The sequence below is a fragment of the Mirounga angustirostris genome, unplaced genomic scaffold (genome assembly GCF_029215605.1).
Source record: "Mirounga angustirostris isolate CCGP_5_RB_7025 unplaced genomic scaffold, mMirAng1.0.hap1 SCAF_8, whole genome shotgun sequence".
Classification (NCBI taxonomy): Eukaryota; Metazoa; Chordata; class Mammalia; order Carnivora; family Phocidae; genus Mirounga; species Mirounga angustirostris.
The window spans coordinates 3,939,750-3,967,630 of NW_026991716.1; the positions used below are offsets into that span (position 1 = coordinate 3,939,750).

Below are 27,881 nucleotides of genomic sequence, written 5' to 3' on the forward strand. Positions count from 1 at the left end.
GGAATGCAAGCTGGTGCAGCCACTCTGGAAAACCTAGTATGGAGGTTTCTCAAAAAATTAAAAATAGAGCTACCCTATGACCCAGCAATTGCACTATTAGGTATTTACCCTAAAAGACACAAATGTAGTGATCCAAAGGGGCACCTGCACCCCAATGTTTATAGCAACAATGTCCACAATAGCCAAACTATGAAAAGAGCCCAGATATCCATTGACAGATGAATGGATAAAGAAGATGTGGTGTATATATACAATGGAATATAAATCAGACATCAAAAAAATGAAATCTTACCATTTGCAATGATGTGGATGAAACTAGAGGGTATTATGCTAAGCGAAGTAAGTCACTCAGAGAAAGACAATTATATGATTTCACTCATAGGTGGAACTTAAACAAAACAGAGGATCATAGGGGAAGGGAGGGAAAAATAAAATAAGATGAACTCAGAGAGGGAGACAAACCATTAGAGACTCTTAACTATAGGAAACAAACTGAAGGTTGCTGGAGGGGAGGTGGGTGGGAGATGGGATAACTGGGTGATGGGCATTAAGGAGGGCACGTGATGTAATGAACACTGGGTGTTATATTCAACTGAAGAATCACTGACCTCTACCTCTGAAACCAATAATACACTGTATGTTAATTAATTGAATTTAAATAAAAATTTTAAAAATTATGTTCTGGACAAAAACATTCTATGTTGTACCAATCTCTAAATCCAGTGAAATCTCAAATCTAAAAACTTCATTGAGGGCCCCAAACAAATCAAAAATAAAAATGTAAACAATAAAATAGAAAAATTTGCAAAAGGTATGAATAGGAAATTCTCTAAGGAAATACAAAAATGAAAAGAAGCTTAAATTCATTAATAGGGTGTACTAAGATAAATATACAAGGGGTCATTTGCAGAATTATTATTTTAAGAACTAGAAGAGACAAGTGTCTATCAGTTGTGAAATAGTTAAATATATTAGAGTAGATCACATTAAATGGTGGTTTAAAAAAATGAGGTAGATCTATATCGATCCAGAAAGACCTGTAATGTATATTTTTAGGAGAATTGAGTTGCAAGAAATACAATGTTTTCACTTTTATGTTAAAATAAAACTACATGTAATGGTGTGTGTGTGTGTGTGTGTGTGTGTAACTCTAAGGAAGAAGATCTGGAGAGCTTACATTATCTATTAATTGGGAGCAGACAAGCTAGGAGCAGGCAGATTATGGGATTCTCCACTTCTTACTTAATACACTTCCATATAACTTAAATGTGTTACAACAAGAATGCATTTCTGTATCTGTTATGTAATTAGGAAAACAAATACTGGTATGCATAACATAACAGACTGTAACTCAGCTTTAGTATTTTTAATATTCTTTTCCAGTTTTATTCAATATTCCTATTTTTCTCTACTAGTTTATATCTTTGTGGGAATGCGTTTCTCATATTGCTACATGTTAAAGTAATTCTCATGCCTCTCTAATATTCCATATTCTGAACAAACCATAACTTTAACTCTTCTATTGTTGAACATTTACTGATCTTACGAAGAATATCATCCCCATTACTTTTCTCATGGTTTTGAATTATTTCCTTGGGATGGAATTCTTGAAGTTGGATTGTTGTTGAATGCAAGGGTATGAACCATTGTGTGTAGGGTAGCATCTTCTCAATCTTCCAGTGAAAGTACAAGCCCGTATAACATATGGACAGTTTCCCATGCTCTATTTGCATATGGGGATTCCCACGGATCTGTAATGTTAATTCTGTAGACGTGTCACTCTCGTGCGTGCAAATTAGTCATCTACTATTTCTCTTCTAAAAATTCCATCAGTACCTTTAGGGTGATCATATTTTCTAAAAAACAGCAACAACAAAAACGTAAAAATATGCAGTACCTCTATGTATTAACCTAATGTAAGAAAGAAGACAACTCTGCCTCCCGTTATGCTTATATATTTATTTTAGCAGCTGAAAATCAGAGCGAATTTACCCAATAAAATAGGTAACCTCGATTGTCAGAACATGTATTTTCCTCTGCGGCCTCAATAAACCTCTTTTAACCTGAATGCAGTAAACGTGCCTTGAATAGTTTTACTTTTCCGGAGTTGGTGCCCATCCCGCTGTGGTCCCCAGAACAAGCACTGTAGGTGCGTCTGGAACCCGCAGTGAGCGATGCTGTCGGTAGGTGGCGGAAGAGGACCACATCACAGCCCCGCACCTGCTTCCCCGCGGACCCCCTTCCTGAGCTCTGGGGGTTGCTAAATCCTTTACAGGAGAGCCTCGTGAAGTGCACGCAGTTTTCCCTGCTTTCGAATCAAGAAGAAAAATCGAAAAATTTTTCAGTGGGAGAAAAATAAAAATTAAAAAAATGCTCTTTCCTATCTCACACAGGCATCCTTCACCCACCATTTAGGGGACCCCTTTCCACCCATAGAAACTGAGTCCAGGACCCTGCCTGTACCCAGGCAGTGCATTTCCTCCAGCCTGGAATATTTACTCAGATAATGCCTCAGGGGCGCTGTCAGCCCTGGCCTTCACCGCACCAAGACCTACGGCCTCCTGGCTGGCAGTGGGGGGCCCTGCTGGCTTTGGCTTGGAGGTCTCCCACTATCAGGGCGGGCATGCGCACTCGGAGACAAAATCCTCCTCCAGGTAAGCGTACAGGTAAGGGAGAGCAGGTCTAGGAACAAATGTTTATTTTCTGAGAAAGTCGTCTCAAATTTTAAGAAGGAAGATTTTCCCAACTTGCCAAGTAGTGGAGTTCAAACTTTGCTGTGTTGGTCAGAACAGTGTCACCTCTTGTCTTGGATACCCTCACCTGGCACCCCCGTCCTACCGTCCTTTGCATACTGTGCATTTTTGAGCCAACGTGGACTGAGAAATAGCTACCTGTCTGGGGCATTTCCCTCTTAACGAACCCTCCCTTCAACACACAGAACCCAGGCTCCCTTAACTCTGAAATGTCACCTTGTAAGGATTAGATGTTTAGGTTTCTCCTCAGCCTCCGTCTATGGGAGGATGAGAAGTTGGTAGCTTTACTCTCCTGTTTACATGAAAAACCAAGATGTGTTGCTCGGCGTAACCGCAAATATCACACGATTGAAGGCGTTTATTCCCATGTGTTAATAGTAGTCTGATCCTCAAAGAATGATGGCCCCACCCGATAACCCAGCTAAAAGAATGAAGAAGGGAGTTGTTTCCTTCTCGAGGCACAGATCTACCCAATCTGGACCCGTGAAGACTTTGTTTCCATTAAAACAACATTTATAGGGCTGATCATTTCAGTGGCCTTAATTGACTCAAGCAAATGGGACCTCGTCAGCAGTAAAAACTTTCATTTCTCCCTTTTGCATGAAACAACCGTAGGACCAGGGTGAATGTGCCTCCACAAAATAGGTCAGGCAAATTCTTATTAGGCCATGAAGCAATGTTTCTGGGGGCCTCAGGCCAATATTTCTCTGGAAAAAAATTGAAGTTATCAGTGGAACTGGCCGTGAATTCTGAAAATGGCACATGACTGATGATCATGATTACTGTCATCATGTCATCACCGTATACTTTTTACCAAGTGTTGACAAAGCCAGATAGGTTATTCTTCAATAACATCACCCAAGGAATAGGACCCTTGTGTTCCTGCCCTCAAAGAGATCCGTTTGGAACTCTTCCCAGCAAGAGAAGAAAATGCCAAAATTCATTCTCATCTTCTATCAGTGACTCGGGGCAGAGAGACAAATGGAAGATTAAGGAGAATGAGCAGTGCTGCAAAATTGGACAAATAAAGGAAGAAATCCTTCCCAGGATCAAACTTCATCTTAGGCTGACAGTTTGCAAAGTTCATTAGAGAAAGCAAGAACTCCTTTGGCATATAATTGCGGAACACTCTGAACTTACACTGCTGTACCACGAGGAAGAATGTTCTTTGATGAGCAATCAGATAGTTCTAGTGTTTATCCAAACTCAGCCCCCGGCAGAGTAACTTTGGGCACAGAGGAGGTAGGGACGGCATGGCCAGAGACCCACAGAAACCCACAGCAGAATGGAGCTCATTCTTGTCTCCACACTCCGCCAGAAGCCTCTATCAATTGATATTGGAAGCGAAGGAGCAATCCAGATCAGAAATTCACAGTACCATGTGCGGTTTTTTGTATGTAATGTTCAAAGTCACTGCGGAGAAACCTGCACCCAGCTCTTGTTCCAGAGTGTGGTTTCTCTCGGCTTGTGATTTGTGAAGCCGTGGGTGGTGGCGGAAGAGATGACTCCTTTAGGGGCATCTGCCCAGCCCCGAAACGAGCTTCTGGATCCCAGCAGAGATAGGGCAGGTGTGGTGAGCAGCGGCTACCCTCTTCCTGTCCCCTTCCCGAGTGCCACGTGTTCCCATTTCCTCAGCACTCCTCCTCCAGCCCCTTCTAGCTTCCACTGAGCTTTTTCTTTCTTCGCGTCAGTGCAGACCCCAACCATCCTCAACTCTTACCTCCTGGGCACCTGCAGCCTGTGCCCGACTGCACCCGTGTCTCCTCTCACTGCCCCACCCTATCTTCCCATACAGCTGAGCACCTGCCGGAGGGCCCATCATTTTATGGCACTTAGTCTGTCTCTTCTTTGTGTCTGTAGGCTCTGGAGGTCAGGGACTGTATATCCCTATGGTCCTACTGCCTCATATAGTGGCGTTTTCAGATAATACTTATTAGTAACAACAGTTAACATTTGTGAAACTCTGCTAAGTGTCAGGCATTCCGTTAAGCATAAAACATACATGGCTTTTTCGGAGATACAAGGAAGGTTTTCTTATTCCTCCTTTACCAACGAGGAAAACAAGGTCCCAAGAGCTAGCTAACTAACTTGCCCAAGTTAGTCCAAACCATCTGTTTGGATCCAGAAATTGGAACTTGACTCTTCTTGCGTAGGGAGCCCTGGTCCTAACCCGTCAGGTGTGGCTTCGCTGGTAGATGGACTGGAGGCCTGCGGCATCTCTCAGTGGCTCAGTGCTTCTCTTTTCCTGGTCCCCTGCCTCAGCACCACGCGGGGGTCGAGGGAGGTGCTTTCAAGTGATCTAATGGGGGCCCCAGGACCTTTGCAAGGATTGATGGCAGGTATGTACTCTGGGGCCCTGAGAATGTGTTTCCAGCACACAAGCCTCCTTTTGGGAGGAATTAGGGCAGATGATTCTCTCTCTCTCTCTCTCCACATCTGCCTTCTCCCCACAGAGGATTTTTTTTTTCTTATAACTGTCTGGGTTTAAGGATACCTGTAGATATTTCCCTTTCCCAGCTGCAGCAAGAACTGCGTGGATGTTTCAGATTCTTGAGGTTCTCAGAGATGGGTCATGTCAACAATGCTGTCCTCTTCGGGTATTAAGAAGTATTAAAGGCTTTTATTCAGAGGATCTTCCTGCCATATGGTGAGTTAGAAATATGACCCATCTTGGTAAGATGACAAATGTAAGATAACAATAATACTGATCCTAAATTATCATCATTAAAGAATAACAGTTTATCCATGGCTTCTGTTGGCTTTCAGTGAATATGCTCAGTTTTTAATAAGTGTTGTCTCATTTAGTCACCGAAACCAACCCCCCATAAGACAGGTATTTATTAGGGGCGTTTGGGTGGCTCAGTCGGCTGAGCAGCCGACTCTTGGTTTCAGCTCAGGTCATGATCCCAGGGTCCTGGGATGGAGCCCCGAGTTAGGCTCCCTGCTCAGTGGGGGGAGTCTGCTTCTCCCTCTCCTTCTGCCCCTCCCCTACCCCTGCTCATGCTCTCTCTCTCAAATAAATAAATAAATAAAATCTTTTGGGGAAAAAAAGACAGGTATTTATTAGTTGTACAACCTGGAGTAAGTTACTTAAGCACACTGGGCTTCATTGTCCCAGTCTGCAAAATGGGGATAATATCAGTACCTGCCTCATAAGGTTGTAATGATGCTGGGATTAAGTAGCCACATAAAGGGCTTAGCCCAGTGCCCAAGACGAAGTAAAAGCTCAAGCATTCTGTACCCTCATTCCCATTTTACAGATCAGGAATCTGAGCCCCAAAGACACTTGCCCAAGTTCACAAAGTGGGATCCAAGCCCAAACCTCAAAGGGAAATCCTTTAACCACTCTACCACACTGCCTTGCTTAAGTAATCATTGGTTTAATTAAATAAGTTAATTAATTATTTACATGATGTCTTTTGTCCCCTGTCTCTATGGCGTGTGGAGGTGAACTCAACTGGTGAGAGCCCAGGGCCTCAAAGATCAAGGCCATTTGGTACCTCCCTCCCAGGCCATCTTGCAGTCCACATAAGGATGCTGGATGGAGGGCCTGATGGGTCGTGGATGAATCCATGCGTGACCATCACCACTATCGAATGGTGGACCAGCCCATCACCTCTTTTTGACTAATACGACTCACAGACAGCTAAGAGTTACTAAGCACCATATTATAACACCCTCATGAGGTCTGGCCTCGCGGTCCCCTCTGCAGATGAGGAAGTAGGTCTTACAGAAAGGTGAAGTGATTTGCCAGGCAGCGAGTGGTGGACCCAGGATGGAGACACCACTTAACCTCCTTAAACCCCAGGCCACCACCAAGAATTTGAAAGCAGAGGTAGCTGGGGAAGTATGGAAAGATAAAATTTAAAGTAGCCAGCAGGAAGGGGAAGGGAAAAAATCCGGGTGGAGAGGACATGGCTGCTGACAGTCTGAACAGAGGCAAGGTGCCAAAAGATTAGGCGGGGAGGGGCAGAGGGCATGGGAGAGAGAGAGAATCTCAGGCAGAACCCATGCTGAGCATAGAGCCCAATGTGGGGCTCCATCCCTCGACCCTGAGATCATGACCTGAGCTGAAATCAAGAGTCAGACGCTCAGCTGACTGAATCACCCAGGCGCCCCAACTCTTGGGTGTACTAAAGGAAATGTTCAACTTTTCCTGTTTCTGGGCCCTGCTACTCGGTCCCCGGGGAAGCTCCACTCTAACCTTTACCAAGGTCAGAATGACTGAGCAAAACCTCAGAGCGTGGGCTCTATTTCTGCCCCAAGCTTACTTGTACATCTGCTTCGTTAAAAAAAATGAAAAATAACCAAAAAGGACCCTTCCAAACACAAAGATAAGAAAAACAAACCTCCCTGGTTCCCATAAGATTAAAGTCATAGAGCCTTGCACATACTAAAAACATAAGATAAAGTCTGTAATTTTCTGGAATGTCTTTCATCCTGATGATTTGTAACTCTTCATGTAAAAAACAAAACAAAACAAAACAAAAACAAACCATATATAACCCCAGACCAAATGTTCCTTCCCCAGAGCTCTCTCTTCTTTGTGAAGATTGTGTATCCCAGGCAGCTGTCATAACTTGGGCTCAGATAAAACTCTCTTTGGAAAGCTTGGTTCATTTTGCGTCGACGGGTATTGAAACAGGCAATGGCCAGACGATGCCACCTTAGCAGCTGGGGGGCCTCATCTTTGCACCCTCTGAGTTTTTGAAAGTAAATGTGCCCCTAGGAGAGAAAATCCCCCAGGGGATGAGCCCTTTCGGGCGGAGGTGGGACAAGGGAGAGACAGTGAGGAACCCCACACTCTAGGAATTGTCAAAGAAATTATGCTTTGTGCTGTGGATTAGGGCAGAGTAGCCTTATTTTCTTTCTCCAGCTGTGAGAAGAGCCAGCCGAGGTGCTCTGTGTCCAACAGGGGAACCCAAGCAATGAACACAGTGGGAGAGAAAATAGCACAAGGCTGATAACTTCGTTTATAGTTTAAGGAAGAATATTCTGTTTCCTGTAATAGTCATAGTCTACAGCCGGTGTAACAAATATCATTTCCTATTGCAAGCACGTATTACAAACTTTATAGAGGACTAAACCGAATTTTATTTTAAACTACTGACTAATAAAGGGAACTTAGGATTGTAAGAAATAGAATCTATACAGATTTAAATTCGAGCAAGATCTCCATTCCTTCTCTGTAGCCACTTTGTTTATAATACTCTTACACGTAATACACACATACTGTAACACATAGGGACATATATAGTGACAATGTAAATATTCTGAATCTCCTTTATCTTTGCTGAGCAAGAAATTTTCAGCAGAGCATTTACATTCTTCAAAAAGTTACACCAACAATAATTCAACCCTTGACATCAAAGAGAATCATAGCTTCTATTTGTACAGTTTCGGTGTAAAGATAGAGGTCTAACATCTCTGATTTCCAGAGTTACACCGACAAAGTCAACGCCTTAGCAGAAGATACCATACACAGGATGGTATGATTGTAAAACAAAAGAGGAAAGACATGGTTCTGTCCGTTGTCTCAACCACAGGTGGTGGGAGTCTGGCCCAACTGTAGTTCCTCTCTCTCTGGTGCCATAACAGAGAGGCCCAGGGCATCAGAGTGGGCGTTCTCCCGGAGCCTGGATACGGCCTCCGATTTCCTTCCAATGCAAGCATTCCAGAGTGCTACTATTAAGCTGTGGGTGATGGCATCCTAGTTACCCTCTGTACCAGTCTGCGGGTTTGGGGGTTGCAAATTGCAGGATCCTCTGGCTAATTTATGCAAAAAGAATGTTGGGAATGGTAACTGACAGCTCATAACATCATTGGGAGGACTCAAGGTGCACTGTCTGAACTCAGAAGAACAGGAGCTAGGCAGTGACCAGAAGCACCAAGCCTCCACCATGATCGGAAGCTTCTGAGTCGACCAGTTGCCCTGCCCCTCCTCATCTGGGGAGAATACAAACAACTATGCTTGCCACACAGTCGACTCTCTGACACGAGGCCGACGACTTGCTTTGCCCACTCGCTCCTCCCAGGCTCACATCGGGGCTCCTGCTTGACAGATGCGAGTCACACAGGGAACTCTGGGGGCAGGTGAGTCTGCAGAATGCTGGCACTGGCCACCCCCGCAGAGTAGGAAGGCACGCTGGGAGAGGGAGTGGTCTCAAGATGAACCTATGTCATCAGATGTAGGAAGAAAGTGCAGGACCGTAAGAAAGAACTGTAAGGTATGGAAATTGGAATTTGGCCGTGTTCACCCGAAGCTGTCCAGGAGAGAAGGGGTCTGATGAGACAGCTGTCCAGTTCTTTCCACAAGTAAACCCTAAAACAGAGAGAGAGACTCTGAGCAATCAGCCACCCCAGTTCACCCAGGACCAGGTGGTTCCCAGGACATGAGCCTGGCAGCTCCCATCTGGCAAACCAGGAGGAACTGGTTATCCTAACTCCATGACACTAACCATTGACATCAACCACCTAACTCATTGGCTCAGATTTTACTCTCACCCAGCAAATTTCTGATGATAATTCAGCTTTCCAGGTATGCAGGGGTAATGCCCCCAGATCACTTGGCACAATGTTTGCTATGGGCTACGTACAATGCTTATGTGTTTTATATTTTAAAAGTTTCACTTTTAAATATCTTGACCAGTTAACCCAAAGGTTTCATTTTGTCAGTTTCTTTTCCTCTCTGTACATAAACGGACTTCCTTTTTGATTTGTGTTTTTCTGCTGAGGTTTTGCTTAGTGTGAGGTAGTTCCTAGAGACGAGTCTTCCCTGGGTGCCTTGCTTCTCAGTTAGGCTCTGGACCTCAAAACACCCCACCCTGGGACAAGACGACTCCATGAAGGCTGTGCTTGCCCTCTCCAAGACGCCAAGGGGCAGCTTCTGGTCTCTCGAGATACCACCATCCTTTGGCGTCCTTGTGTGGCCACACCCTGTGTCGTCATGGAGCATCTCTGATACTCTGTTGTCAAGTCTGCTGTGGTGAAGGGAGGAAGCGTGAGATCTCTGAGGAGGAGGCAGAAGACCCCAGTGGTGGGGCAGGCCCGTGGCTGCAGAACAAGTCCCCTTCTTTTGGGACTAGAAGGGTCCGTCCCACCCCCACTGTGGAGCCTCCCCATAGCCCTGCCCTTCAGGCTGCACTCCCTGCCCTGGACCTTCCCTCCTTCTTTGTCATGTCCTCCCACAGCGCTGACGCACACGAGTCTTTGGCTTGCCAGGCCTTTCTCCTCATTCCTCTCCCCTTCTTGATATCCTCCAGTCTTTCAAGGCATAGCTCGGATTCCACCGCCTCCCCAGACCTGCCTTGGCTTTCCCCTTCCTGTCAGAATCATTTTGTCATCCTCTGGGCTCCCAAATGACTCAGTGGGCCTCCTCCAACACCAACCCCATTGGATCTGGCCATATAGTTGTTTGTGAATCTGTCTGCACTCCCCACAGGATTTTAAGCTCTCCAGGGCAAATCCATGTTTTATTCATCTTTATATGCCCAGTGCCTACAACATTAAAAAAATCTGAATTGGATTAACCTAGTGAAGAAAACACCTCTGGGCTACTTGGACGAGCTCCTTCAAGCAGGTGGGACAGATGCTTGTGAGTCCAGGACCCTTGGCAGAGACATCAAGGAGAGACCACCCCTCCCTGTTGTTTTCCTTATCTCCCTTCCTTCTCTTCCCTCCCTGTCCAAAAAATACATATAAATATACATGACCCCCATCCTATAAATATCCCTCTGGGATCAAGCTGTGTGAAAGTTTTGAGACTCTCTGATTTCATGGCACCATTTTAAAATAGAGTCCTTGTTATGGTGTTTGCTCACACATGAGATAGAATGTTCCAAACATTGCTGAGAAATGCATGCATTTCATATGTGGGAAGCCTGATTTGTAATGGCTTGTGCATGTGGAGAGAGCCCTGAACTGTGCGCCGGAACAACGGGGTATTAGGAGTGCCTCGGGAACGAACTGATTTTGTGGCATTGACGAGACTTTTCTGTCCTTTGCATCTCTGCTTCCCCTTCTGTGAAGTGAAGGGTGGGGCAGCGACCTCTAGGTCTCTCCAGCTCTGGAGTTCTGGGAAGTCCTGATTCTTACTTTACTTCGGGGGAAGAGAAGAGAAGCCATCTTCAGATCATGGCGTCGTTTATCCCTTCTCTTCTGACAAGGCTGAGAAGGGTCCAGATCCACTAACATCGAGATCCAAGAAGACTTGGAAGTTCTGTGACTCACTATAATAAGGAAATACGTGTCCTCTCCATCTTGAGGATCCCCAGAGGAAGCCACCCCAAAGGTGACACAGACCCTGCCCGAATACTTTTCTTCCGTCTCCATCCGGCTGCCAGAATAGCTGAGACAGCGGCCTTCCTCTAGTCCCCACAGAGAGGCCGTGGATGTCCGTCACTCTTTGCATAATCAATTATTGTGAAACTTAAAATATCTGGGCCCTTAATTACAGAAGAAAATAAGACTCTTCTTCAGCGAGGCCTGGCAGGGATTGTCAATTTAGAGGGTTCGGGGGACAGATTGGGGTCCGCTACTCAACAGGCTCGCAGCTGAGTGATTCCTGTATCTGTTTCCCTGGGCGCCATCCTGGACCCCACCTCCTGAAGCTTCGACTCCATACACGGGCAATTCCCTGTCTTGTGCCCGGGAGGATGAGTCCTTCCAACTGGACTCCTGGTGTCTCACCTAGGAGACGAATGTCTTCATTACCTGTCTCCTCTTCTCCACTCTCATGGAAACAGCTCATGAGGTTAAGGAATCTGGATTTTATCCCAAGAGTCCTCTCCCTTCCCCAAGGGCTTTTGGTGGTGGCAGTGTGTGGTCATTCCTGGATTTTCAAATGATGGCTGTGGTTGTGACCAGCAAGTGGATTGGAGCGGGCGGCCAAAATGGGACACGAAGACCCCAAGGAGGAGGTCGTCGAGGTGGTTCGGGTGACAGGTGATGGTGGCTTGGGCCAGGACAGGGACTGTGGGGCTGGCTAGGGAGCGGATCGGAGAGGTGACCCGGAGTAGAACCCCTGAACGTGGGGCATGAGGAGCAGAGAGCAAGGAGGAGGGCCCACCTCGCTGGCTGCAGCAACTGGGCGGGAGGTGGGGCTGCTCACTGAGCCAGGAAGGGCTGTGGAGGAGCCGGTGCCCGGGAGGACGGGGGGAGGGAGACAGGGCAGTGACGGGCTGTGAGCGGCGAGAAGTGCGCACGTAAGAGCGGGCACTGGCCTCTCTTGAGCCTCGTGCTTCTCGGAGGCCAGCTCACAATTCTGTGTGCTCCATAGACACCATCCTCCAACGATGTTCTGAGCCTCAAAGCACCTGTGAAAGCACATGTCAGCAGCAGCGGGAAGAACACAGTGTTGAGGTTCGGGGATGGGAGGGTGAAGGCGTGGCCCGGAGCCATCCACCTAATCCTGCTGGGCAAACTTCTGCATGTCGCGACTTCTCTGAGCCTCGGTTTCATCTTTTCTAAAATGAGACTTTTGGACACGATGTTGTCTAAGAAAGGTCTCTAGTAGTTGTCAAATGGTCCAATTCTTTATTACTCCATAATTCTCTTTGCCAAGGCCATGCACACCATGTAGCACCAACCTTCAGAAGCACTGAGTGCGAAGTGTGCAGTATGCGGTTACAGGGCAGTGCTTTTTAATTCCTTGATCTGAAAAGTTAATATAGGCTGTGGTTAAACACAGAGCCAGGTTCCCTGAATTCATATCCCATTCAGCCCCTTGCTAGGCGTGTGATCGTGGCAAATCACTGAACCTATCTGTGCCTCAGTTTCCCATCTGCAAAATGGGCTCATGATCATCACGACAGTGATATGAATTAATATATGCAAAGCATGTATTCGATAATTACTATCTAGAGCAACCACTCTTGGGCTTCACTTTCTTCTCTGTAAAACGCGATTGCTCTCATTACTTATTAATAAGAACATGGGGAAATGAAATAAAAGCATGTATCTCCTTAAAGCATGCAACACAAAGCCTAATTCTTGGTAAGCACTTCATGAGTGTGGGTAGATAGCCAGCCAGAGAAATACGGCGAGGACCTGGTTCCTACTCCCCTTCCAGTTTCCAGAGGACGAGCTGAGCCCTCTGTCCTGCATGTACGTCTGTGGCAGGAGAGAAACCAATTAAGTGCCGTGCTATTCTTTCCTCCTGGTGTTTGATGAGCTTTTACTTTAAAATAATACCAAGTTTTCCCTTAGTGGTTTGCTTTCAAAGTAGCATGATGTGCCTTGTCTCAGCGGTTTCCATCCTCCACGGAGTCCTTAAAGGTCTGTTTCTCCCCAGGACAGTTTTCAAGTAGAAATAAATATGCTGGCCTGCTTTCTCCTGAACCTGACATCGAGTTTCCATTTATTGAAAATGAGTTGAAGGAAAAAATGAAGAAAGGATCTCATAATTATGCTTCCCCCTCCCCATGTTCTTTTAAACACATTGCTCCTAGCAGAATCTCTGTTTGCCAGGAAATTCTGCAGCTTATGAAAATTTCATAGCAACGCAGGCCCAGAGAATAGTCAAATGATATTTGACACTTAGCACAAATGAAAATGTTCCCGGGGAGAACACTCCACAGACCATTTATTCCAGGCATGCACGAATTTGTGCTTGATGGAGGAAAAGGTGAGGCTCGAGGAGTCAGAAGAGGGAACCATTTGGTGGGAGCTATGGGTCCAGAGTGCGGCCAGTGTGACCGGAAAGCACGAGAAAGCATGGCGGTGAGTCCTCTGCTCTTTGCTCCATCCCCTCCCCCAGCAAACCCAGTCTCTCCATGATTATAATGAGCAGACCTGCCCGATCTGCATTGAAATGCACTAGAGAAGAGGAAATGCAAACTTTTCAACTGCCTTTCATTTCAGACTTAACTGTTCTTTTCCACCCCCCTCTGACCTGCTCTTCTCCCTCAGCTGCTGTTGTAAATTATGTGCATCAGAAAAGCAGTGACTCATGGAGCAGAAGCTTGAGGAAATGTGTGGCTTAATGAGGAGGAAAGAAGGTCTGATACTGATGGCAAAAAAAAAAAAAAAGAAGGAGGAAAAAAATGCCTCATTTTGTATCACATACTATAGGCTCAAGTTCTTTGCTGGCACAGACTTTGAAGAGCCCACGGCGAACCAAGGTGGCGGAAGCTAGCATCCTCTCTGAGCTTCCTCTCCACTCATGTGCCTCATTGGCGGCCACCTGATCTGATTTATGGTAAGCACCATGTAGAGCAGAAATGCGTTGCCAGGAACGACTGTGGGGGTCAGGGGCAGACAAGACTCCATTCCTAGGCCCTCATCAGATACGAGGTTTTCTTCTACGGTCTGTGTCCTTCCAGGGGTCTGTGTCCACTTGCAACAGTCCATACAACCTTCTCAGTGGCTACCTTACATAGATTTTGTCCTGATCATGGTCTCTCCCCTCCCCCTGCTTCAGAAAATGAAGCTTGAGAGGCAGGCACATCAGGGTCCGGTGGTGATTGTCTCGCCCCATTAAGCCCCAGGTGACCCCAATTGAGGGTCAATTGCTGAGTCACCGTATTTGGTGTAAACCGTCCCCCCCCCGGGTGGTGGTCCCTCAGGCTAACAAGGATCACCTGGAAATAGATTCAAGGACTCCGGGCAGCCCCTAGAAGCTGGCAAAGGCGAGGAACAGGGCCTCCCCTGGGGCCCTGCGGACACCCTGGTGTCTGTCAGCCTGGTGAGACCCGCTTCAGACTTCGGCCTCCCCAACCGTAAGGTAAGACATATGTGTTGTTTTATGCCACTAAATTGGTGGTAATTTGTTATGGCAGCACTAGGAAACGAATGCTCAGGATTCTTGATATAAGGTACCCCAGGCCCCCTCGTTTTGCAGATAAAGAACCAAGGGCCCAGGGAGTTTGCCGACTTGGATGAAATTGTGTTGCTGTCCAACAGTACCTGCTGACAACAAGGAGCAATTTCTTTATGCTGAACACAATTCTTAGCCCGTGGTGCGTATCCACTCGTGACGTCAGCTGAACCCTAAGGCAGCGGCTGCCGTTCTTATCCCCATTTAACAGATGAAGATACTGAGGTCCAGTGATGTCAAAGGCAGGAGGTGAGTCAGCAGGCTACCAAGAGTTTGCACCCAGGTATTTCGGAAATGACTTCATCCCTGGTTTACTAGTGAGCTCCTGGGGAACCATCCCACGCCCCGCCAACCCCTAGACTTATTTAACTTTATCTCATCTCATCGCACCAACCCTGGGAGGTCGGCAGGTTCTTTCCCTTCTGAGCCGAAGCCAACAAGGCACAGAGATGTCCCTCCCAACTCCCACGTCTCCGCAGCTCCCCATCCCCCTCCCCCTGCTGTGGCCGCAGGAGACACACGGAAGAGACATGACAGGGTGGTTTCTGCCTTCAGCCAGCAGCTGGATTCTCTTGGGTTACATTTGGGAACCAGAGTGTCCCTTTTCTCCAGTTGGAACCTCAGGGCAAGACTGTCCCTAAGGCTTTGATCAATAGCTGGTGGCCGTCTGGAGCAGCAGACCTTGCCCAGGGCGGAACAACCCAGAGCACTTCTCCGCCCAGGCACAGCTCAGCAATGCCCGCCGAAGGCAGCTTCAGGAGCTGGGGTCCTGCATGGAGGACATACAGTGTATTGAGTTAGACTGTGTATTTATTCAGGGTGGTCTGCGGGAGGCAGAAGGCACCAGCCGCTCCTTGATGTCACCAGTTTCCCAGGGAACCAAAGTCCGAGGCAGCCCGGGAAGAGGATGACACAGCACCTGCCACCAAGAAGCGTCCTCGCTGTTTGGACGCGCACTGAAGCAAACCAACGAACAAACGAGGACCATCTGGCTGTGGGCCAGAGCAGCCTGAGGGGCGCAGGTGCATGGGGCTGGCCCCGTCACTGTGGCCAGAAGGTTCAAGCAAGCCTAGCTGAGGACCATGAGCCGAGCAGGCTCACTGGCGGAAAGGACTCACGTGGACACCAAAAAGTCCTTAGGTTGGTTATCGCTGAACCATTCATTCATTCAACAAATACCTATTGTTCGCCCGCCCCGTGCCAGGTGCGAGGGACCAGCGGTAAAGAACTCATGTGCCCTAAAAGGTGAGGGCCGTTGCCCTGATTCGGTCTCCAAGCGTTCCTGGCAGCCAAGCTCTGAGCTTCAATCCTGCCTGCTGAGAGGGATTCCCATTTCAGGCCATTCTTCCCGCAGACACAGCCCCCTGCCCTCCCCCCGCCAGCGCCCAGCTCCTCGGACGCGGGGCCGACACAGGAGCTCCGCTAGAATCAATTACGGCCTCACCATCTTCATGCATAAAACATGGTACAGGAGGCCGGGAGAGGCTGGGCCCCGCCGGCCGGCGCCGCAGTGACTTCAGGCCTGTGCGGAGTTCAGGGAAGGAAAGGAAAAGCAAGTTACACGATTAAAGAAGTCAGCGGAAGCCTCAGACACAAAAAAAGAGAAGCGGGTGTTTTGGGTTTGTTTTTTTTTAATTTTTGTGCACTTGGCCTTGTCTTCCTTGTCGCTGTGCGCCCGCGCCCTTTCGCTCCCCGCCATGAGAAGGTTTTAGAAGGCTCACCTTGGGACCATGGTGCTACCTTCTCGATTGCACTGGATCAGAAACAGGCCATGGAGGGACCGGATCCGGAGGCGGCAGCTCAACCGTGAGTGTCCCAAGGGTGTGGCTTGCGCCCCTCCTCGCTGCTGGCCTGCCTTCTCTCCACCCTCCCCACGCACTCCTACCTGCCCGCTTCTCCGTCGTCCTGGGCACCCTCTCCTGAAGGCCTCTGTTCTCCTCTCTCTTCCCGTTTGCTTCCTGCAGCTCGATCCTAATTAGGGGTAACGAAATACACTTTGTTTCAAGTAGCAAGAAGAGAGGGCCTCTTTCTTTCTGCGTCTAGATGGAAAATACAGATAAATATTTATACCAGTCAAGGCGTTGTGGGAACTGGGACTTTCATTTATTGGGGTGGGGGGAGAACATGCCGCGTCTGAATGAACAACCATATAGTCAGAGTGGGTGAAACGCGAGGGAGGCACATTTCCTTTAAAGGACCAGTCGTCTGTTTCTTAAATGATCAGACTCACGCTGAGGTTCCCCTTGAGTTGACAGGAACGCTAACCAAAAGGGAGATTTCGGTGTTGAAGTAATTTGAGAAGGAAAAAGCATTCCAAATGTATGCCCAGACCATTACCCACCAATAAGTAACATATTGGTGTGTGTCTGTTGCCGGAAAGGGTAATTTACGTCAGATGTCAGCAAATTCACACAGTCAGCCAGGCTAGTTTGAGAAGCACAGGGCGGTTTTCACAGCGGTGAGGAACGGCCCCTTTTCTTCTTTGTCCTCAGAAAAGCACCAGTGAAGCCATGCTGACAAACTACAACTGACATGTGGCCTCAGCCTGAGGAGGCAACAGGGAGCAGTGGGGACTGTGGTAAAAGGGGGGAGCACATGTCCTCCCGCAGAAAGGCACCCACTGTTTAATGTCATCAGATTGCTTCCACGAGGAATGGAGGTCCAAGTTGCCAGTTTTCCTGAATTTTCCAGAAAAGCAAAAACATGCTAATTTCTAAGAGCTCTCAAGGCTAAACCCTGGCTGTGAACTCTTTAAATGCTAAATAGCCGATAGGATGCTCGGATGCAGGATGGGACTACTGTGGGCCATGGAGCCCTGGTTTCAGGGCTGGGTGTTGCTCTCATTAAAGGCCCATCCGGGGTGTTATGTAAGTCTAGTTATACGTTGACGAGACTTACGTGTTAGCCCCTGGTGCAGACAATTAGATTAAGAGGAATGAGTGGTTTAGGAACGTAAATAACAAACACAGTGGTGGTCTACTAGCTTAGGAGGCTAAGCTGGGCTGGTTGGGTTTCAAATGGCACCCCACGGATGAGCAATTGCACCCAGCAAAAGTCTTTAATACAGTTAAAGAGCTGTGAGCAATTTTCGGAGAGCCTTTCCCTTCTTACTCATCTGCTTCTTTCACCTGAGCCTACTTGAGTTCAGATTTGAGTTTCTGCCTCCCTGGGAAAAGGGCTGTGGTCCCAGGGGTTTCGGACAACCCCTCTGCCATGGGACGTGTCACTGAGAAAGGATGGGTTGGTCTGTGCTGTCATACAGCGATGGGGAGGTGGCCGACCCCCCACAAACAAGAATTTGGGGCAAAGACCTGTTTCGTTATTGCAATTTTACTTGAGTGATGAGACTAACATCTGGGCCTCGGGGGAAGGTTCCTGCACGGTTTTACTATGAAACAGTGATGTGTTGATAAATGCTTCCTCCAAGTTTGACATGAAGCAGGCCAGTCCCGACCTCGTTGGCATAAGCGTCTGAGGAAGGAGGGGATTCTGACTCTCCTCCAGGGTGGTCAAGAGCCCCGCCGGGTTCGAGGCAGCATGAGTCAGAAATAGCAGGGGATCAAGTGACTTTGTTTCGGGTTGATTTTTGCAACTCATGGAACACCTGTGCATATTTGAATTAGAGGCCATAGAAAGGCAAACAGGGTGAAGACACCGAAGAGAGAGAGAACGATGGAGAAGTGTCTCACTGCAAACACCAGGCTAGCCCTCGGCATTGTTCTGCAATTGCTAAACTCCGTCTTTGATAACTTTTTCCATCCGCTTTCTCTGAGGCTTTTCTCACAGGTCAGCGTCCCCTCTGACTCAGAGACCCAAGAAGAACCCTTGGGGTTTTTCTGTCATTGAGAAAAATAAGTTAATAACCCTTCTCCCCCCAACCCACAAAGGGACCGGTGAATGGCAATAAAAGGGCCACATGCCACCACTTCTGTGCCCGGGCAGACATTGCCAATCAACCACAGCTCAGTTGCGCTCTCCCAGGCTTGGAATCCTTTCTGAGCCAGCTCTGCTGTTTGTAATCAATCAGATTTGCCTCAACAGCCAAAACCTGCGTTTGTATTCCACTGCTTTGTAACAAATTACCACAAGTTTATTGTCTTAAAACAACACGCATTTATTACCTTGCAGTTTCCATCGGTCTGGAGACTGGGCATGAATTAGTGAGGGGTCTGTCAATGCTGTGGTCAACGCGTCAGCCAGAACCACTGTCTCCTCTGGGGCTCACGGTCTCCCTCCAAGCTCCAGGGTTGTTGGCAGAATTTAGTTCCTTGTGGTTGTAGGACTGAGGCCCTCAGCAACTGAAGGCTCCCTGCTGTTCCCTGTCACATGGCCCTCTCTACAACATGGCAGTTCTGCTTTCTCAAGGCCAACCCGGAGAGTGGTACTGCCTGTAATCTCTCCTTTAAAGAGCTCTCCTGATTAGGCCAGGCCCACCCAGGATAATCTTCTTTTGATTCTTTCAAAATCAACTGATCAGGGATTTTTTTTTTTTTTTTAGATTTTATTTATTTATTTGACAGAGAGAGACAGCGAGAGAGGGAACACAAGCAGGGGGAGTGGGAGAGGGAGAAGCAGGCTTCCCGCCAAGCAGGGAGCCTGACGTGGGGCTCGATACCAGGACCCTGGGATCATGACCTGAGCAGAAGGCAGGTGCTTAACGACTGAGCCACCCAGGCGCCCCTAATCAGGGATCTAAATTACATCTGCAAAATCCTTAATCTTTGCCCATATGACATAGCCTAACCATGGAAGTAAAATCTCATCATATCCACAAATCTTTCCCACACTCTAGGTAAGGGAATTACATGAACATGTATATACCAGGGTCAAGAATCAAGGGGCCATTTTTGGATTCCGCTTATCACAAAACCTGTCATCCTTGCAATAGAACCTGGATTTTGAGCTGCTGGAAATCTTTTTCTTTTTACTTTTTATTATGAAAATCTTCAAATATACAGAAAAGTAGAGAAAATTACACAATGGATCCCATATACCTATCACCTAAATTTAACAACTGCTAACATTTTGCCATATTTGTTTCATCTTCTTCCTACCCAAGTATTTTAAAATAAATTGCAGACATTATGACATCTCTACTCTAAATATTTTAGTAAGAGCATCTCTAAAAAGTAAGGTCCTTTTTCTATATAACTGCCTAATAAAATCAGTGGTCCCCTAATATTATTCAACACACAGTCCGTATTGAAATCTCCTCAAGTAGAAACCAGTTCTGAGCGTGCTCTGTATACCTCTAACTCTCGGCAAGATGCCTGGCACCTAGCATACTCCGGAAAGGTTTAAGTTCAATCAAAATTATATCCCTGTTAAAGCAACAACTCCCAAAGTCCATTTTCCCTTAGTGCCCCTTTCTTTTTCTTTTCACCCCGGGTGTCTGTAATGAGATATTGATGTTATTTAGAATCCATGGTAGTGCGGGATGGAACATAATGGAGCCAAGGGATGAGAGCTAGAATGTGTTACCCTTCTCAGGGATGTTTGCCTTTTTAAAGGGGCCACCAGAGAAAGGGCCAAACACGTGATGGGGGCAGACTGAGGAGGGGCTCATCCGATGCCCTGGAAACCTTATCCGGCTGCTTACCTGACACCCCCAGGTAAAGAGGGGTATGAGCACAGGGGGAACCTGGACTCTCTGAATGATGAGAGCAGTGTCCGGGCAGTGAGGGGGAGCTGCTTCGAACCCTTCTTTCCTTTACTCTGCCGACATTAGGGAAAGGAAGCCTGGCAAGTGTATCCGCTTTGATAACTGGGAGATTGGGCTGCTTACAACCTCTTAGCTGCAGGCCTGTGGGCAAGTCACTCGACCTCCCTGGATGTCCACTTCCTTCACCATAAAAGGGCGATCATAAGGGTACCAGCCTCGTGGTGCTACTGGGGGATTAAGACCTAATTGTGTCAGCTCCTTGCATGTGCCTGGTCCTTGGCATGATGGCTCTTGGCATCTGAGAGAACTGAAATGGTGCAGGTGACATGTGGGATAGTACAGAGGGACCACCAGTGTCCCCACCATGCTTTTGGGCTGGGGGGGGGGAAGGCCGTGCTGGAGAAGGGAGCTCCTCTTCCTCAGCCTCGACCTCACCCACCCCCATGTCTGGCCGAGTGCACCACCCCAGGCAGGAGGGGCCAGCCAAGCCAGGGAAGACCACTCTAGCCCCAGGGGTGCCAGAACTCCTTTCGTCTGGAAAACATGGTGTGTTTGCCAAGAGTGGATCCCCAGGCCGCCATCTTCCGTACAAGTAGTTCCATCCAGACCACTTAGTCTGAGTGGGACTTACTGGTTTGCCCTCCTTGAAGGGTTTCGCTCCGTGTCTGGGTGGAGATTCGATGGACAAGGCCGCAGGAGAACAGCCTCTGTGGGCCCCAGGGAACGGAATGGAAGCGAGTTCTGTGTGTCCCTGAAAAGACCACGGTGACAGGCCTGCTACACGGCTGAGCTTAGGGCATGCTCCTGTCCCACATACTGATGACTTCCTTCCCAGGGGCACCGGGACTTGGTTGTCTCATTCGGCTGCCCCCACCGTTCCCCTGGCTCCATGTGGGGGGATCCTTTTTTTTTTTTTTTTAATTTTTTTTTAAGATTTTATTTATTTGAAAGAGAGAGAATGAGAGAGAGCACATGGGGGGGGGAGGGTCAGAGGGAGAAGCAGACTCCCCGCCGAGCAGGGAGCCCGATGTGGGACTTGATCCCGGGACTCCAGGATCATGACCTGAGCTGAAGGCAGTCGCTTAACCGACTGAGCCACCCAGGCGCCCGTGTGGGGGGATCCTTAACCGCGACGGGGCGGAGCAGGGTCTGCAGGTGGCGAGCTGAGCTCTGCAGACCTGTCCCCAGGCCGTGGTTGTCCGCGCCAGTCCTCCACTGACCGTCCTGCACAAGGACAGAAGAAGCCAGCCGTCCTTCCTGACCCCGCGGGGCGCTCTGCTTCTAGAAAGTTCTTGTGGTCTCTTCTACACGATTGGTGGTCTCCAGAAGAAGCTGAAGCCAAGAGCTGATGCTGGGCGGGTCCCAGGGAGCCAGCGAGGCCCACGGAAGGGGGAGAGTGCAGGGCGCTTCGGTCCACGGGGCCTGTGTGGTTGGCCCTGCGCCCAAGCACCAGCATCAGCTCACAGGGCCACCCACTTCCTGTCGCTTGCTGCTCCCACTTTCCTCTTACCTGGCAAGGCTCCCCCGACAGGCTGTCGGCCGGACCCCTCTCCGCTTCTCCCCGGGGCTCCTCGCCCCGGGATCCGTGCCCGGGCTGGGGCAAGCCGTGGGGCTGCGGATACAGCCTTCCAGCGCCCAGACGGCCCAGACTGGAGCAGAGGGGGTGCCGCCACCCACCTCCGGCTGTCGTTCTGACTCCATCAGCATTGCTCGCGGATGTCCACTCCTCGGGGCACAGCGCCTGCTCCGGGGTGGCCTTCTCGGCCCCGTTCCCGCCCCCCCGCAACCTCCCGGTGGGGGGACAATTCCTCTAGTGGCTTCTGGCTCCTGTAAAGCCATAGGCTTAAAAATTCGGAAGGAGGTCAATGAGGAGGTCACCCCGAGCATAAAAAAATGAAGAAGGAAGCCTTTTAGGACATTCCCTGTCATCCCCAAGTTACATATTCTCCTGGGCTCTAGTTTATCCACCTGCTAAAATTGTCCATTAACAGCCTCTGCTCGACAGCGGGCAGCAACCCCCCTCCGGGTGTGAGCTTCTCCCCTCGTCTTGTTTACCCCACAGTTCTGCCAATTTGGGAGAATTTGGCTGTATTTTGTTTAGAGGCCCCAGCATTCATACTGATGCAAGGATTATTTATATACCTTCACACGTGGCATTCCCTGTTTCCTCATGATCCAGAAGAACAATTGCTTCTTTAGAAGACTTACCCTTCTTCTTCCTGCCTTCATGATTGAGTCCAGGAGCGCCATTACCCAGGGCCCCATTCCAGCTCCTACTATAAGGGAAGAAAAGGGATAGGAAACCCGAGAAAGGGAGATACTGTGAATAATTCAAGGGGGTTCTGTTGGTTGAGAAAGTGCTCTCTTTGTATGTCCATTGATCTGAACAGATATTTTAGCTGTCTCCGGCCAAGGGTGGACAAAAGAGAGGGTGTGGAGGGCAAAGGGAAGGAGAGGAAGAAGAAACACAGACAACTACAACGAACAAAAATAAAAAGGAATGAAAACAGCAGAGGGATTAGCGAACTCAGGGCTTGGTGACAGATCCTGAAGCCTTTTATTCTCAGGTTGGTGGTTTGTAGACGGATATAAAGAGCCCCAAAGTTAAGCACTAGAATAACAACATGGTCTCTGGTTAGAAGCAGAAAATTAGCAAAATAGCACATTTTCTCCGTAGCGTTAAGCTAGTCTATTAAGTTGGGGGTGGGGGAAGGAGGATCCTAAGGGAACGGAGACCATCTCGAAATATGTCCGCCAAATATAACCTACTACGTGCACAGCAGGTTTTCCTCCAAAATAGCAAGATTAGAACTTGTCTAACTGCATGTGAATGTGTGTGTAGACGGGCACGCGTGCATGCACACACGCACACACACACGCACACGGGGGCACTTCACTGTCAAGACTGGGAAGACCATGAGCTTGGGCAGGAACACTAAAAAACAAACCTGTTCATTTTGTTTTGATCTGATACAAAGCCACTGTCTCCGTGATCTAAGAATTAAGCACACACAAACACACAAGACAGAGAGGGGAAGTCATCTAGAATCCCCAGCCCACCACCCTGCAACGGAGTGCTCACATTTATTTCACTAAAATAAACTCAATGTATTGTTTTTGCCGGATCTGCTCTGCAACTTGCTTGTTTCATTTAGCAACATAACTTGAATACCTTCCTATATCTAAAAACCGTAAATATCTTTATATTGGGTCCATACAGGCAAATGGAAATGAAAGCTTGCAGAGTTTGGGCAGTTTAAGTATACCTAATCTGATTCACTGAAATATACACACACACAGATTATAATTGTAAAAATGGATTGTACTGGATGAGGACTGAAGCATCTGATTAATTATTCACCTTGCCTGGAGTCTCTGACTTCTGCACCCATGGGGTGCTGCCTCTGAGTCCCCAGATGGTAATGTAGGGTGGAACTATTCTCCTACAAAGGGCGAATCTTTGTGCCCCCCCCCCCCCCCCCCCCCGCCCACCAAAATGAATGCCAGCTTGGAAACAAGACCATTCCCTATCCCCTTGCAGGCTGGTCCCTTGGTGCCTGGTTTCCAAGGTACCAGAGGTGTTCTCGTGCTTGGGAATGGGTGGCTTGGCACTCGTCCCCGTCACAGAATGGAGAGAGACATCCAGAGCCAGAGCTTGCACAGAGAATAGCCAGGCAAGATCGAGAAAACAGAGCCTGGGATATTTGCTGGCTCTGAATGCTGCCGCCCAAAGTTTTGTTCCCTGAGGATTTGCTACCAAAAGAGCCAAATTAATCCACTCCTTCCATTTTCAAGTCCGTGACAGACAATTTGTTTGCTAATACTGGGTTAAAGGGAAAAGAGCAAATCCATGTAAACGAGGCTGCAAAGAACGTCAAGAGATTTCCCCTCTGGACCAAGAGGAAGCTTTAGTTCTGTCTGGATGACTTCAAAGGGACAGAAAGGATGCTCTTTTGAGCCCATCAGAGGGCATGACATGAGAGGAATTTTGTGGGCTTGCAAGCACCCCTCTAAATGGTGCCAATGACGAAGGAGATGTGTGATCTCTGTTCTTTAAATGTGTTCCAAGATTTCATTAGTAACAATTTTCACATACAGAAAAGCTGCAGGAATTATAGTGGGAACACCTACGCTCCTACCACCTAGATTCTATCCCTGATGTTTTACTCTGCTGTCTCCTATCTATCCGTACCTCCATTCCTCTATCAAACCATCAACAAATCTTATTTTTTAATGCTTGATACTTCGCTCTAAACACGTCAACATATCTGTCATTTAATCTTTGTTAACGGTTCTTAAAAAAAATTTTTTTAGTCAAGTTTATTGAGGTATGATTTACAGAGAGTATTTTTTATAAAGAGTACTTTCACTTTTTAGCACACAATCCTATCATGTTGACAAACATCTGCGGCTGATGAATACTTTCTAACCACCTACCTCAAAGATCAAGATCTAGACGTTCCGCCCCCCAAACATTCCCTCCTGCCCTATTTGCCATCCACCCCTCTCCTTAGACTTTGTCAACCAATGATCTTCTAGATTTGCCTTTTCCAGAATATCTTATAGATGGACACCTGTAGTCTGGATCCTTTTGAGTCTGGTTTCTCTCACTTAGCTGAATACATTTGAGGTTCATCCATGTTGTGGCATGAATGTCTGTTCTTCATTACAGATGGTGTCCCATTACTGAGTGTATCTTTATAAGGTGTGATTATTTGCAGGTGATAAGATCTCTAGTCAAAAACCCTGGGTAGACAGCAATCAGAGTGGACAACCCCCCAGGTCTCCATGGTCTTCGTGTATCTGTTCCGCTCTCAGGGGAAGCTGTAGGCAAATCAAGGACAATGAACCTCTCTGGAGGCCCCCTGTGCCTCATCTCTACTCTGGCAGTATCGGTGGGACCTACTCAGGATGCTCAATCGGTGGAAAATGATTACAGTTCAGAATGTGTCAGACCAGTCGTCCACCCTCCTGTATGTGGTTGTAGAAGCTCTATCCTAGACGGGGATCGCTCTCACCAGAGGGAGACCCAGAATCAGCACACAGCTGCATTGGCCCCCATAAGCTAAGATACCGTCTCGGAGGATCCAGGAGTCCTGCTGGAGTTGAGGAGCTTTCTGGCTGCCCCATTCTCTCTCCATTTTTTCTCCCTAACTCGAATTAAAATGTTGTGTTTTGCATCAAGAGTGAGAACATCCTGCACACAGAAGGAAAAGAGTGAAAGGATGTCTTGATTTCTTAAGGAGATCACGTACATTAGCTTTCAGCTTTTAATCCAGCTTTTAAATGAGTAGCCCAGACATTGTTATAATTCCCCCAAAGGACAAAAACTTGATTTCCTTCCAAATAGAAGTTAAATGAAGTTGAAGTTGAATTTAACTTCACAGTTAAAATGAAGCTGTTTGGGTTTTAAACTGAGAAACCTAATCCTCAAGGTGAGACGACATACTCTTTTGTTCACCGTCCCCCAATGCAATCTCCGTTTCTGCGTCATCTGTGATGTGGGGGACTGTGAGCGGCCTCTCCAAGGCTGTGGGACTTGCTTCCAGGTCTTTGATCATCTGTGAGACGTCAATTGGACCACTTACCGTCTTAGTGTTCAATACACAAACATCCTTTCTTGCCCAGGCCAGAAGTTTGGCCGTAGTGTCTTGTGCACCCCATCTTTCGTCACACGTTAGGGGTATCCCTTCCAGAACTCCGCTGCCCCAGTCATCCCAGTCCCAGTGCTCTCCAGTCCCAGATACAACCCCGTTTTCAGGGCCTCGCCTTACCTCTTCCCACATCAAACCAAACCCACTCCCCTCCATTGCTTCCTGATGCCAGTGTGGCCCAGACGCCGGGTCCCAACGTGTCAACTTGATAAACATGATTCCAACCTTACGCTTTTGTGGCTTGAGCTGATTTCACTCATATTCTCTCATTGGAAATTCACAGCTACTCTGTAAGGTAGAAAGATCTGTATTATCTGCTTTCACTTGTGTGGGAACGAAAGTTCCGAAATAAAGGAGCAACGGGGAGTACCTACCGTTTCCCCTGGGACAGGACTCCCACCAGGCACCATGCTAGGTGCTGAGTCATTCTTTCACTGAATGCTCCGTCCAACCCCATGAGGTTGGTCTTTGAATCCATTTTGCAGGGGAGGACTTGGAGGCTCAGACAAATTGAAGGGCTTGCTAAGGGCCTCATAGTTACTAAGTGACAGGATACAGCCCAGATTCAAAATAATTTCCTTACAATCCCCGCTCGTTCTTACTGCTAAAACTTTCACTTGCCAGGACTCCGGCTCAAATCAGCCAACTCCCAATCTAGCCATTTTTCCAGCCCCCTGAGAAGTCCATTTAGAAAATTCATCTTACTCTGCCCCCAAATCTCAAAGTTTGGGTCCCACTGAAATGCAGACAGCTCTGGGGGTCTCCCAAAGGTGGGCTCCAGGGCTGGCAATGTCTGCCCCAGTAAAGGCGGTGTGTGGTATTTACTGGGCGCGTGTCTCCGGAGCTATGCTCAATGTTCAGGAAGCTGAGAAATACGCATAAGGAAAACACTAACAAAGTGTTAAAATCTTCGTGGAGTATCTACCCTGAGTGCCCAATTTCTTTTCTATGCCGGACAAGGGTGGTGAGGACCACTGAGAAACTGGCCACCCAACCAGCTTGGGCTCAGAGCTGGGGCTTGTCTGGAGCAACCAACTGCCTTGGGCAGACAGGTGGCCCTGCATCTCAGGCAGAACTAGGGGAGATCAGGCAGGCTCAGCCTGCCCTCTGAGACCAGGGTTGTGGCCTCTGGAGTTCCAGCCCTGCTCATGAGCCCTTGACCGGCAAGACTCGCCTCTCCCTCCCTGGTCGGCCGGTTCCCATCCCCGTGGTGGCTTCTGAGCCTGTTTCCCTACAACTGCGCAGAGGCTCAGCTGAACGGCGGAAGAGGGTGGAGGGAGAGTGACTCGAGTCGCTGCAGGATGTGGTGACGCCCCCCCACCCTGGGGGCCCTTTCCTCCCCAGCACAGACTCCCAAGCTCGGTTCAGGGCTGCTGCTGGGTTCCCCAGAAGATGCCTCTCTCCATACCCACCAGGAACCCCCAACTCCACCTGCTCCTAGGTCATCGTGTGTACGTGGTCACCCCGAAACTGGGGACCTCCTCCATGCGCCTTCCCTTAGATTGGCACCTGGAGACCAGCCCCTCCCGTGGAGGTCACGCTCTCCACTTTCCTCTCTGACCTTGGGGAGAGGTGCATGCCCTCCACCTCGGAGCTCCTGCCCTCCCCGAGCTGCAGGAGGCTCGGCCACCAGTGAGCACTGTGCTCGTGTGTCCTTCAGCCCCTCCAGGTTCATCCGCCGACGGGCCGGGCGGAATCCACCCCTCGCTAGAGTCTGGAGCGTTCGGCGAGTGGGAAAATATTTCGTCCACCTGCAGAACCATACACATGTCTCTGTTCTTAGTCTAGTGCCCAAGAGCATACCTTTACAATTTTAGGTGTCATTTTAAAAATATAATTTATTATAAAAATATATAGAATTTATCATGAAGTTCTTAATGGGCTTACTCTTGTTTGTTTTACTGTTTGAAAAATAGAACACTTGCTTCTAGGAAGCTGGGGGAATCCAGAAAGTGGCATGTGCCTGAGTGGTTCCTTTTGGCCACTGCGGTGTCGGG

General features: G+C 48.3%; 1 protein-coding gene across 6 annotated transcripts in view; it reads left to right on the top strand.

Moving 5' to 3' along the window:
* RIPOR2 (RHO family interacting cell polarization regulator 2) overlaps window positions 1–27,881 on the top strand; it is a 327,440-nt gene that overhangs the window by 94,426 nt on the left and 205,133 nt on the right. The window lies entirely within an intron of this gene.